We start from the raw sequence: 12,215 nt of genomic DNA on the forward strand, positions 1-12,215 counted from the left end.
GGCCCAACTACAATTACGTCTTTATTGGATGAAGAGCATCAATGCAGTATCAATCCCATGTCCCCATGTATATGTAGGACCCACGGTGGCTGGGATTGCCAGATTGACGTCTGGTCATTGCTGGGCTCCCAACCCATGTCAACAGCCATCATCGAGTGTTCTCACGATTTATAACAATCAGACGGTGGCAGTGTGATTGCAGCAGGGGGGCAGGTGGGTGGCTGGAGATTAGCAGTCTAAAATCCGCCAATCATCAGACGATTTTAGTGACCTTGGAAATCCTCTTGTCAGTCAATTATGGCATTACTGCCTTCCTGCCACCCGCCTGTCACTTGAGTGCCACTTCTCGCACAACCTCCAAAATGTGCCCGGGCGGCCACTGACCAATGTCAAATAATTGTCCAGTCGTCCTAAAATTTTAACTTTTTCTTAAAACCACCATGGCCACCATGCTGCCTACAAAAAAAAGGGGCCCCACCTCCCAATTACAATTGCATCTAGGCCAATGTGTTTTGGCATTTTGGGATAAGTGACCGTAGTCAAAGTCAACCGGGCTTTGGCTGGCTTTCAGAAGTGTACTCGTTCAGTGGACTCAGGCATGGTACAGATCCTATCAGGATTCAGGTGCGGACACAAACACAGAACGCAGGGAGTTCCAACAAAAAGACCTCTCCTTCAGTGCCGTACACTGGAAACAAGGCTAGAAGGCTTGCGGCACTCGAGAAGGCACACAAAACAACCTGCCGACAAGTGGAGGGAACACACGGATTATGACAGGAGGAAGGATGAGAAAATCAAGCACAGGTGCATCCCTTAAGATGACAGGAGACCCAGGTGGGAGAGAGAAATTGGCTGGAAAGAAAAAAAAACAGAGACAAGAGGAACCGGAAACAGAAGGTAACAACAACTGGAAACACAACTACAGCGCCGCCCCAATATCCTACTGATCTGATTTCATTGCTAAACATGCCCAGCCTCAAATCTTTACAGTTCAGTTATGGGACAATTAGATCAAAATGGCTCTACCGAAATCCTTAACATAAATAAAACCTGACAATCTATTTTGATTTGTAAAACAGTGGAAACAAAAGCATTCAGCACTTATGAGGTTGCTTTTTTCCTATGTGCCGGAAAGCCTTTTTTCTTTAGTCTGACAGAAAAAGGAAAGACCACCATTTAGTGTTTGGTTTATATAAAACAGTTGTATCCACATTCTGCCACAAATCTTTAGGGGTGATATGAGCACAACCCGGCGGTTTAGGTATAGGTATGAGGAGAGAGCTGGTCTGCTTGTATTTGGTAACTCAAACTTCCCCTGCTTTTACCTCAATTGACAGGAGGGAGCATTCTCCATTGTCATCTTGTGTCACCAAGTTCAACTTGTATAAACCCAGGTCTTTACTCTGCATCTTTGAGTAACGGTAGTGTCCTGGAGATTATAGCACCCTGTTTAAGCTCAATGATTAACTTTTGTATTTCTGAAGTAAACAATATATGACATAATAACATAACTGCCTTTAATATCAGCAGGATGTCAAGACAGACTCTAAAGCAAAATTTACACAAAATGATGGTTAAAGAAAAAGCTTAAAAGGATTCCAGATGCAGGTTCAAAGTAAAGACACAGCTGGACTTTTCTTTAGCACAAGGTAGCACAAACAAGAATGTCACCATTAGACAAAAAGGAAACTGCAGTGACTAAATACTGATGGGAAACAGCTGAGATAATTAACTAACACCAGGTGTGACACTGACAGGAAGAAAAATTAAGCACAGCACAGAATCAAAGACCTAATGGGGAACAACTCAAGAAGACTGAAATATATCCAAGAATTTCATAAGAAGCACATAAACATACAAAAAAAAACTTTAACTGGCTCAGCCGTCAGTCACGAAAGACTTATCCATCCAACTTCCTGCTGTTTACAGACATATGCATAAAATTTGTAGATCTTTTAATTCAAACATTAAAGGCTAGGATGCATTCCAAAAGAAAAACTTTCACAAGAAGGCTGGAAAATACCTTCACTTTAAGTAGGTGCTTCCCGGTTATCAACAAATTGACTTCACCTCATAAAAAGGCTTCTGTGGAGACTCTAAGATGGAAGGAAAAGATAGAGACTGAACTGAACTTAGAGAGAGGGTAAACGTTCCATGGAAAAAGTGAGAGGAGGGGTAATTAATTGAGGGGGTCAAGTAGACTGAAAGAGCAGGCGGTTGCTTGTTGACGCTTGCAGTTAATGGGAAAGACAATAAGACGGTAATGGACAAATGCAAAGCTGGTGATTTGCTCCCACAGAAACGATGCCTCTAAATGTTTCCTGTCAACAGTATATTATTGAGAATGCCTTTTATCGCGAAGTTAAAGGGACAGTTCAGGCGAAATGACAACATAAAGGCTCCTTTGTGATGGAAATTCAAACATACAAGTATTTCCTTTGCTATTATTATCCAGAACACGTCATCCATTTCCACAGTGTTCAAAACCATTGCATACACTTTGTTGGCCTTCAGAGTTAAATGATTTATTTAGGGACCAAATTGCCTTTGAGAAATGTGGATACATCCGTGTAAATAATGCAGAAAAAGCAAGGCAATTATAATAAATCATTTTAAAACTTTGAAGATTTGAACTACCAAAATAAAAATTGTTAAAATTAACAGACCCACCTGTAATGTGTCTAATCTATAAAACTGTTGGCTGAAACACCCCAGTTTCTGAGAATCTTTAATCTTCAGCCTACTTGGAAAGAAAATCCACTGACACAGAAATAAATATGCTTCTTTGGGGAAGGGATTGAAACTGTAAGGAGGTAAAGAGTGGAAAAAATCCAAACATCTAGCTTTCAAGTGACAGGTTTAGAGTGGCAGAGCCTTAAATAGAGGTATGATATTTACTCTCACTCACTGTCATTTTCCATTTCTAACTCTCCCTGCACTTCCTTCCATCTGCATGTCACAACAATGTAGTCAGTGAGTCTAGCCAATCTGACTCAAAATCTTTTGCCCTCTACTATTATTTCATTGCAATTTTTCATTCTGCTTTCATGCATGAAAACCTGCAACACACTACCCAGCTCTGATCCCAAACCGCAGAACCAAGGTGTAATGAGAGGAATAAAAAACAGAGAGCAACTGCTGGAAATCACAGCTGAACATTAGCTTGAACCAGGCCTCTCACAGACCCACTTATCCGAAAATCACCTATGTTCTGCGGGCCGAACGGCCTATTATGAGCCAAACCAGAATTTCAGAAACAAATCAGCACAGTATCGTCTTCTTCTTCTTCCAAATCCAGAGGGAATTTATGTTATTTTATTTAACCTTTATCTGCTTATGGGGATAATCTTGTTAGGATATAATGCATTTTTTAGGCTCTGGCTCTTTTCTTAGCTTGCCCACTGAGGCTGTGCACCACTGCAGCACGAAAAAGGAGTAGTTTTGAATTTTTATCACTGTGTTACTGTGATGTTTCTCCAAGTTATTAATAATGTTATTTTGGTCCGATAGGATTGAGTTTGTGTGAAATTACTCACAGAACACCCCTGCATCAGTTCAATATCTGCAGTGGTGTTCCAAGTCCGCAGTAGAAGTTCATCAAAAGTCAGAAGAGCAAACTGAAGTTCTTTCAGCAGCACATCAGGGACAAACTACTTTTGATGCAGACTGTGTTTGAACTTTTGACCTTTAGCCATAGCTTGACAATAAAATAAGACAGTTATCTACAAATTGACTACAATGTTGATTTCCATAAAATGAAAAGATATGATTCAAACATGTCATCATTTCTCTTTGAATAACATAAAATGAAAAAAAAAGCTTTTTTATGTCACAGTTTCATAGTATTCCTATGCATAAGTAATAAAAAACTGGTATAATTTACATTGTATATTGCTCTCATTTTGCTTGCACAGAAACGTGTCACAGCATTACAGTGTGTATTTTTACCAGAGTGTACCTGTCTTTGCATGGTCAACTCAAATCTTTGTGGTCTTTCCGAGCCAGCAGGTTCATTTGGAAATGAGATTTGAGGCAATAATAAATATAAAATTATGTTACTGGGAAGGAGGAGAGGAGGGAGAGATTTTAAAATGATTTTGTCAGGGGTTGGTCCAACTCGCTACTGGGCGTTTGGAAGGATGCAGACAGACAGGCGTAATGGTAGTGACTAACTGTTTGCCAGTGTTTTAGTGCATTCAGGCCCCTTTGCTGAAAGCAGTATTCTCTCCACAGTTTGAAATCCTTTTCCCAGGATAATTATCCATTGTAGATGCCCATCGTCAGATAATGACTGCATCGCCACTGAGCTAGGAAATTAACATGGACCCAGAGTGCCTCCAGCACAATGGAGGGACTGCCCCCTGTATCAGCACTCAGCTAATTTTAACCAAGGATAGAAACTGGGATGCTTTTGTTAATGCTTTCCTCTTGCTTATAAGAAGTAACTTAATTTCATTTTGTGTATGATATCATCTAAAAGGAAGTGAAAATGAAAAATAATGCATAAGAAGACCAAGGTTCATGAAGGAAATGACAACAGTGCCCCCTTGTGAAAAGCTGCCGTGAGTTCTCTTCATCAAGCAGGCAGCACATCAGCTCCAAAATGTCCTTTTTTTTTTACATTCCGTTACTTCAAATAGCTCAATCTTGTGCTGTCAACACACTTCAGTTACTAAACTGTTGCTCAAATACATGAAGGAGTTGGAAAGGCTGAGGACTGACAAAATGGCAGAAGAATTTGGATCATATATGCAAGGTATTTATTTTGAAAAACCTCTACGTGTGGCAAAGACAAGAGCCTAATAAAATGACTGCACAAGCTGCCATTATGTCCCCAGTTGGTTTTTTTTAAAGGTGCATAACTATGGCAAAGCCTTTGTTTTAATTAGCTTGGCAAGTATTAACAGGTTTGTTTAGGGGTGGGTTAGTGTTCACAGGCTTGATTATAGGATAGTGTGGGCTGTATTTCAACTGCCCTGCCTTCTGCGCAGAGTAATAAGTGCTAGCTTACAAACTGCTCATTTACATGATTTAATTCAGACACCTGTTGAGAGCTGACATATGGACTAAAAACCAGTTATAAGTTGGTTCTGTTTTCAATTTACATATTTAACATCCTCATCCATTAGGGGAAACCAAATATACCCCCCCAAAAATGCCCTTTTGTCTTAAAACAGTACTGAATGGTGCAAACAGATTTTAGAGGAAGAGGTTGCTTGGTGTATTCTGTTCACGACGCCTGACTGCACACCTCACTGCAATTTATAACCCAGCTACACCCTATGTAATCCCTATTAGCAGATGCTTAAGACTTTTCAAAGCAGTTAACTGTTGTTAGCCTCTAAAGTATTAACCACAGAAAGAGATAGATGACTTTATTTGCGCTGTTTATGCCATGCAAATCCCAGCTTTGGGGTAAAATGAGCCAATGATGATGGCATCAGCAGTGTTCTATGCACCCTGCAAAAGTGCACACTTAACCTGCAACTCAACATTCACAGATCAAAAACGTAAACTATTGGCAACAGTGCTTTTATCAACCTTGGGGTTTAAAAGGATTATAGGAAATTCTTCGTTTGAAAGGTAAAATAGGGATGAAAGAGCAGCTGGGGGCACTGAGGTTCTCTATGTTCCCTGTCCTGTTGTTAACCTCTCCCATCTTCACTTTTTTGAAGGGTCAAGATGTATACTTAGCAGCAGATGTGTACGCATTTGGACTACAGCTTTTATCTAAAGTCAGTTAATCCTTTTTTGTCTTTGAAGACAGTGCTCTGGCTCAGAGCCCAGCATCTTCAGCATGGAGGCTACGTTCATAAATTAAAGCCTCATCAAACTGTGTCTTAACAGAGAGGAGCAAGGTACTCTAAATCAATACTAATAAGTCCTTCCTGCGATGGTGTGAGTGTCTTGGTGACAGGACCAGTGTCTGGTTGTACAATAGCCTTAAACTATGGTGTGTGGAAAAGAGAAATTGTCATTGTCCTCATCTAACCTGACAGGCTGTTACTGGGCTCTCTGACCGCTTATTTATAAGCAGGCTTATTTATATGCTACCTGTGAAGGAGATCCTGGGGGAGGAAACCGTCTTTGTGGAAAGAGAGACTGCTATCATCTCTTTGAAGTGTGAGCATCTGTGCGTGTGTGTGCAAACTCTGTAAGGCATTTTAAATCGTACACGTTTGTGACACGGGGAGAATAAATTCTATTTATGGATTTTAAATATTGATGACACATGCAGCGAGAGCAATAGAGGAATCAGGTTAAGCAGGAATAAAGCTTTGAACACACAGGTGAATGTCTCTATTGCTCTGTCTGGGTCACATCAGCTCTCGGTGGGAGCAATGAAGTACAGGTCTGGGAGGCCTACCCTGCCCCTACCATACCAGCAGAGCAACATGAGGTCCCTGAGTGGCCAGCTCTCTGACTCGTGTCCCTTGCTGCAGCGGCAGCAAACGAAGCAGCCATACATCACAGGCCAACTGTGTCCTCCGAGGGGGTGACAGACAAAGCCAACAGAATCAATAAAGCCTTAGCTCAAGCCCCACTTCTGTGCACTCGGACCGCCTTACCTTCTTATTTTTCCTCAAATTCTCTCCCGTCTTTCTTTGAGTCGTAGATTTCTCTTCCAATTTTCTCTACGCTACTTTTTTTTTTCAGGTGACATCATTTATCTGTGTCGTACTCCAACTACTGTCGGTGTTATCTCTATCTGTCCATCTACCTGGCCCTTGGTGAACATGCCGATGTGCAGTGGGGCTGTCACTCTTGACAGGAGATGAAAAAGAGCTCTTCAGAAAGAAAGAAAAGACCCGAGGCAGAGGATTACTGAAGGCCATTCAGCTTGTTAGTGGAGAGGTGCCGACATCAGAAAAATGCAAACCTAATTTTTGCACAGGGCAAAGTGATCGAAGTCCTGGAGTGATAAACGCTTCCTAGATAGACATTTTAAATGATAGAAGGCTTTGTGGACAACACACACCATGCAAAACAGAGAATGCCAGGGAGTTTTTAACTGAGTGTCAATGTTTCTTCTACCTGCTTACAACCAGGGAAAATGTCTCCTGTGATGAGAAGTAGCTAGTGGCTTTAAATTATTTATTTTGATTATCACTGAGGTAAAGAATGAGGTTTTGAAACTTTGAATCTGGAAAAATGTAAATCAAATCAAGTTTTATTTATGAAAAGCACTTTGCATGCAATGCTGTTTTACTTTATTCCATTCTAAAATCAACATATTACCTTAAAGAGGAAAAATGCACCTTTCTGTTCATGTGTAACAGCTAAGATGTGCAAAAGTTCAGCAGACCTCCAAACCAAAACCTTTCAAGTGACAGGGATCAAAATGCTTCAATTAACTACATTACCTGAAAAGCAATAACTTTTGAAAATTCCTCTTAAAAAATGTATTTAGACTAATTTAAATGTAGCTGCTCAGCAAAAACTGAATCTGAACAAAGTAAAAACACCCTTGTTTATTTTTCTGTATTGCAAAAAAAAAAAAATCTTATTAAGATAGACTTTCAATAGCAAAACAATCTTAGTTTAAGAAAACTTCTCCTACTGACTGGATGTTTTTAACCAATAAATCTTGAGGAGACATTTTTTCTGACTTCATTGGCAGACTTTTTTTTTCTTATTTAAAAAGAATCTTTCAAATTTTAAGAACTTTTAGCTTATTTCTACAGGGCCTGTTTTTACGGTTATTATCAAAGTACTTATTGTGGCTCAACCAATGGATGCTTTTTATAAGCATGATGCATCAGTGTTTGGAGAATAAACTTCCTAATATTAGTTTTTAACAAATGTGTCCCCATTAAGTCATCAGTTAAAGATGAGTCAACAACCTGCAACGATTCAACAAAGAAAATGACAGCATTTGAACAAACGTTTTGGCTTGATCATCTTTAAACACAGAACTGCAATACTAGTAAATATTTTAGCCACTATTTGCTTGTTGAGTGTTAATAAATGCGATTTTACTTTTTATTTAAAGCACAAAGACACTACAATATGCAAAGAAAGTTCCAGTTTTGGATCTCGACAGAAAACTCCAGATTCTGGGCTCCAGATCCAAAACGGAGAATAAAGAAAAAAAGTTTTGGATCAAAATTCTGGTCTGTTTGGAAACCTCTAGAAGCCATTCTAGAACCGAGATACCTGAGGGTATTGAAGAATTGCACCTCTACAGATTGAAACAGAAAACAATTTGCTGTCAGGAAATGCCAGAGGTACTGTACATTCATACTTTACACAATATTGTGTAATTGTGTATATATTGTGTTGGATATTTTCTTGCTGAAATGCCTTCACCACTTTCAAAATAAAGTAGTAAAAATGTCATACTTTCAGTTTGTCTCCTGCCATCTTTTGTCTGAAACAGAATATTTTGTAACATGCAATAAAAAGCTTGTAAAAAGTCCTCAAGCTATTTACTTTGACTGCTTATTTCCATACAGGGTCAGTGGCTTGCTGGAGACTACCCAGCTACTGAGGGACGAAGGTGCGGTACACCCTGGATAGTTTGCCAGTGCATCGGAGGGCCAGCTACAAAAAAGTGTTGTTTAATTACATTGGAAAAAAAAACTCTTATTGTTTGTTCCATTTACAAATCAAACATGGACATCCACAGTGGGGCAAAAAAGTATTTAGACAGCCACCAATTGTGCAAGTTCTCCCACTGAGAAAGATGAGAGAGGCCTGTAATTTTCATCATAGGTATACCACAACTATGAGAGACAGAATGAGGAAAAAATCCAGAAAGTCACATTGACTGGTTGTTAAAGAATTTATTTGTAAATTAAGGTGGAAAATAAGTATTTGGTCAACTACAAACAAGCAAGATTTCTGTCTCTCACAGACCTGTAACTTCTTCTGTAAGAGGATCCTCTGTCCTTCACTCATTACCTGCATTAATGGCACCTGTTTGAACTCGTTATCTATATAAAAGACACCTGTCCACAACCTCACACAGTCACACTCGAAACTCCACAGTGGCCAAGACCAAAGAGCTGTCTAAGGACACCAGAAACTAAACTTTCGACCTGCACCAGGCTGGGAAGACAGAATCCGCAAAAGGTAAGCAACTTGGTGTGAAGAAATCAATTATGGGAGCGATTATTAGGAAATGGAAGACATACAAGACCACTGATAATCTCCCTCCACCTGTGGCTCCCCGCAAAATCTCACCCTGTGGGGTCAAAATGATCAAAAGAACAGTGCGCAAAAATCTCAGAACCACACGGGGGGACCAAGTGAATGACCTGCAGAGAGCTGGGACCAAAGTAAAAAAGGCTACCATCAGTAACACACTATACCGCCAGGGACTCAAATCCCGCAGTGCCAGACGTTTCTCCCTGTTAAAGGCACTACATGTGCAGGCCCGTCTGAAGTTTTCTAGATAACATTTGGATGATCCAGAAGAGGATTGGGAGAATGTCCTATGGTCCTATGATGAAACCAAAAAAGAACGTTTTGGTAAGAACTCTACTCTGCGTGTTTGGAGGAAAAAGAATGCTGAGTTGCTCCCAAAGAACACAATACCTACTGTAAAGCATGGGGGTGGAAACATCATGCTTTTTTGAGTAAAACCTCCTTCCATCAGCAAGGGCATTGAAGATGAAACATGGCTGGGGCTTTCAGCATGACAATAATGTTAAACACACTACCCGGGTAACAAAGGAGTGGCTTTGTAAGACGCATTTCAAGGTCCTGGACTGACCAAGCCAGTCTCCAGATCTCAACCCCATAGAAAATATTTGGAGGGAGTTGTAGGTCTGTGTTGCCCAGTGACAGTCCCAGAACATCACTGCTCGAGAGGAGATCTGCGTGGAGGAATGGGCCGAAATACCAGCAACAGTTTATGAAAACCTTGTGAAGACTTACAGAAAACATTTGACTGGGGGTATTCCAAAAAGCAGGTTATGTGAGTTACCACGGTAAGTTTGAGGCTAAGGAAGTGGATAACCTCAGCTTTCAGTTCCGAAAAACAGAGGTATGTTTCAGGGTATGTCAAGTTGCCATAGCAACTCATGCTCTGAACACAACCTGGTCTGGAGCAGGTTTATTTGAAGGTTGTTTTCAGAGAGGTGAAGCAGCATGACGTGTCCATTTGAAGATGATTTAGTGGATGAAGAAGCTCAGATAAAACTTTTTCCACCGTGAGAGGATGATAGGACCATGTATGGATGTTGGAAAGATAAACTTTTTTAAATTGATCTAACTAAATTATTTGCTTCAGTTAAGATAAATAATTTTTTGAGATCAACTTAAAAAAAACACATAGGACATTTATTTTACTTTCATTCAAATTATTTCTATTAAGTAGGTGTAACTTGCTGTTAGATTGGCAGCGCAAGGAATGGTGGGATGCCATTCCCTTTGCCTGTCTGGACGGATTGGGGTTTAAGTGTGGCTTTTTGACCAATTGTGTTTTGTTGTTTAGCTGTTTTACTGTGTTTTGCCAAGTTATTTTGTCCTACTATGTTTAATTCTGTCTGCACCATGAGTGAGAGGAAGGGAGGGGATGATGAGATTATTTAGCACTCCCAATGCTGCTGATGTGAGTGTAACTGAAGTTAAAGTCAGAGTCATGATACAGGAATTTGTGTTTTGAATTGCAAATCCACACTGCATCGTTCATGTTAATGTTATAAAAATAAGAATATCTGCAGCCTCTTAGACATATGAGAGTTCAAGAAGCACAATAAATTAAGATGGAAAAACATTTAATTGAATTGAATATGACATTTAGTTAGATAAATATGTACATTTGAGTTGTGTAAACAATTATTGAGTTGGATAGACGTAAGAAATTACGTTGAATAAATGTAACTCAATTACTTGTTACCCATTGAATTAATTCATTTAAGTTGGATATCTATGTATGTCTGTATGTATGTATGTATGTATGTATGTATGTATATCCGTCACAATGAAAATAGAAATGAGGTAGAAACTTGTGCGTTTTCTTTGTCCGTTATTTTTCTCCAAGCAGAAACTATTTATTTCGATTATGCAGCCATATTACTTTTTTGATAGGCAAATAATCTTCATGCACCGTCATTAAAATCTCAAACTCCATCTCACTGGAGTATAGCGCTTCCATGGTAACTCTGGAAATCGGCGATCCATTGAGAATGCCTTTATGTACTTGCTGTGCACGCGCACAAACCCAGGGTTACCAAGTCGAGCGTAATTACGCTAACTCATATCCGGTCTTTTGGAACCGACATATCCAGAGTAAGCAAGTTCAGGCAGACTTCAGCGAGGGTTCAGGGTTAAAATCAGGGTAGTTTAAACATGCCTTTTGGAATTCCCCCCATTGTCATTGCCAACAAATAAACAAAGTACTGAGTTGAACTTTTTTTTATTGACCAAATACTTGTTTTCCACCATAATTTATAAATAAATTATTTTAAAATCAGACAATGGGATTTTCTGGATTTATTTGCCTCATTTTGTTTCTCATAGTTGAGCTATACCTATGATGAAAATTACAGGTCACTGTAATGGCTTAATGGAAGAACTTGCATAATTGGTAGCTGACTAAATACTTTTTTGCCCCATCAGAGCCGATGGCTTAAACTCCAGACACACCCCAACCTTTCATGCAGAGGTATGAAACTTAAACTTTGGCAGTTTTTGTTTGATGTTCATTTGTTGGTCTGTATTTTGACTTTGAAGACATCACTGTCAAGTCTTTGCATAGAGACAATAAATCTCTATCGTTGTGTCTCCACTGTTTTGGGTACTTCATTTACAATTTAAGAAAATATTTAAATAATTGTATCTGTGGCACTTGAAAGAAGGGACTTTCAAGTGAGCGTAAGTTCAATAACTTACAATGTGGAGAAAAGGGAAGCGCTTTCTAGGGTTTTATGTTGAAACAGAAGGTTTGAACCTTGTCTCCTGCTAAAACTGAAGATTACACATATTGCACATATATGTCATACATGTGGAGGGCTTCTATCCTAATGTAACCTTTCTCTGAGTGTTAATTTAATACAAATATACAGTCAGCTGCCTGCATCCCTCAATCTGGTAAAATTGACTTTCGTTTTGTGAGTTGACATAAAAGACCCAACACTAATAAAACTTAAATGAAATGACAAAAGAATGTGTGGCTGATTGAGTTCAAGGCCGAACATCACTGCCGAGAAATGCTTATTCACATGTGTGAGTGTGGAGTGAGTTTCTGTGCAGCGAAGCTCAGACTC

This window comes from Oryzias latipes, chromosome 9 (assembly GCF_053564925.1).
Source record: "Oryzias latipes strain Hd-rR chromosome 9, Olatipes_Hd-rR_3.1".
NCBI classification, from domain to species: domain Eukaryota; kingdom Metazoa; phylum Chordata; class Actinopteri; order Beloniformes; family Adrianichthyidae; genus Oryzias; species Oryzias latipes.